Here is a 2,368-nt window from a genome sequence, read left to right on the forward strand (position 1 = left end):
GGAACCTAAAGGAACAAACTTGAGTGTTAAATCACGAGAGTTGATTTAAGCTTTCGAGGAGCAATAGATTAACAAAGATCTTAATGGGTTTAATTGAACGTAATTACCACGAGAGTAGAGATTAATTTTAATTAAACACGTCCTCGTAGCCTGAGAAGGTGCAAGGATTAAATTAGGTTAAGACTACCTTCAAGATGGAATAGAATTAATTAATGAAAATAATAATTCAATAATGTTGGAACTCTTTGTGCGAACCCTAGATTCCCGGAAATCTCCTTATCTTATCTTAAAGTTTTATCTTATTCATTAATTGCATTACTATCTCTTTTACCATCGAATCTGATCTTATCATCTCAAAACAGAAATTCCATCTGTTTTAAAATTCAAATTAAAATACTAGTAATTCTAGGTCAAACACGTAGTCCCTGTGATTCGATATTTATTACTTGACGACAACCGTACACTTGCGGTTTTCAATACACCAAGTTTTTGGCGCCGTTGCCGGGGACTACGTCTCTTGATTTAAATTACAATTATTTTAATTCGAATTTTTTTTTAAAAAAAAAAAAAAAAAAAAATTTAAATAAATAAATAATTTTTTTTTTGTTTGTTAGTATTTACTTCTCCAATTCAGATTTCACGGGTCACTTTCTTTTTTTTTTGCAGTGCCTTAGGGTTAATGCAAAAGAGATCTCTACGTCTTGGGAAACCAACACCACTTGATCCTGAGATTGAAAGAACTCTCCTGAGAAGGAAAAGAAACCTTTCTAGAGAATTTGACATGGCTGCACAACGAGATAATTTACCGCTTCGGGATTACTCTGCACCCGTAGCTCGTGGGATACCTGGAGGGGAGATGCAAACTGGAGCTACTGTACCAGCTTCTCTGGTGAATATGCTCAAACAGAACACCTTTGGAGGACTACCATCAGAAGATCCTAATGACCACTTAGAGGGGTTCTTGGAAATCTGTGAGACCCAGCAATTTGATGATGAAGTTTCTGATGGTATGCGACTCCGCTTATTCTCACTCACCTTGAGAGATAAGGCAAAGGTGTGGCTAAGAACAGTGCCTAGAGAAAAGATAGCAACTTGGGAATTATGTGAAAGAGCTTTTCTAGAGAAATTCTTTCCTCCTTCTAAAACTAAAGAATTGAGGAAGAAAATCACTAATTTCCAACAAGGCACTGGAGAGACTATTTATGAAGCATGGGAGCGGTTCAAAGGATATCTTCAAGCATGCCCACAACATGGCTTCAACCGTTGGCTTACCATCCAATTTTTCTTTGAAGGATTGGACCAACAAAGCACCATGATATTAGACTCAGCAGCTGGAGGATCTTTCATGGGGAAACCTATTAATGACTGCATGATTATTTTGGAAAATGTAGCCTCAAATCACAGCCAATACAGTGAAAGAGAAGTCACAGCAAGGAAAGGAACTCCGGGGCGATATGAAGTGAACAATATTGAGTTACTCTTAGCAAAATTTGATGCTCTTAATCAAAGATTAGACAAGATGGAAAAAGCTAAGGTTAATTCAGTGGCTACAAATCAAGTATGTGACCTTTGTAGGGAACAAGGGCACACTGCAGTAGATTGTACCTCAATTTTTACTGGAGAAAAAGAAGATACTACTGAACAGGTGGCAGCTTCTCATAATTTCTATGACACTCCTCGAAGAGAGAAGAGTAATCCATATTCCAACACATACAACCCTGGTTGGAAGAATCATCCTAACTTTTCTTGGAAGAATAACCCAGTTCAAGGAACTAGCAATCAGCAACCTAATTTCCGTCCGTCCAATCACTTCATTAATGGGGAAGGAAATCCAGTACAGACACCCTCAATTCAACAAAGTGTTTCAAGATTAGAAAACCTTATGGAGAATTTTGTCACTAATCAAAAACAGACCAATGATTCAATGGCAAATTCTATTCAAAACCTTGCTGTCAAGGTTGAGAATATTACTCTCCACAACAAGATGCTAGAAAATCAAATTGCACAGTTGATGCCTAGTTCAAACAATTCTCCAGGTAAGTTCCCAGGTAAAACAGTTGCAAACCCAGCTGAAAATGTTAATGCTGTTACTTTAAGGAGTGGGAAGAAATTAGACAGACCTGTGTCTAATCAAAATGATAATATTGAGATTGATGAAGACGCTTCTCCTATGGTTGAAAAACCTGAAAAAGAGAGATTAGAAAAAGAAAAAGTATCTTCATCAAAGCCTCAAACTGTTTATCACCCTCCAATTCCTTTTCCTCAAAGGTTAGCAAGGACTAAACTTGATAGACAATTTGAAAAATTTTTAAATATGATCAAACAAGTGTATGTAAACATTCCATTTGTAGAAGCTCTACAACAGATG

At 36.7% G+C, this 2,368-nt stretch overlaps 1 non-coding gene across 1 annotated transcript; it reads right to left on the reverse strand.

Moving 5' to 3' along the window:
• Positions 1-1,150: 1,150 nt before the first annotated feature.
• LOC145953996 (small nucleolar RNA R71) lies at positions 1,151-1,257 on the reverse strand. Its single transcript, XR_014431208.1, has one exon. It is a non-coding gene; the product is annotated as a small nucleolar RNA R71 (small nucleolar RNA).
• Between the last annotated feature and the right edge of the window lie 1,111 nt (positions 1,258-2,368).

Source organism: Cajanus cajan, chromosome 1 (genome assembly GCF_000230855.2).
Source record: "Cajanus cajan strain Asha chromosome 1, NIPB_CcT2T_4, whole genome shotgun sequence".
NCBI lineage: Eukaryota > Viridiplantae > Streptophyta > Magnoliopsida > Fabales > Fabaceae > Cajanus > Cajanus cajan.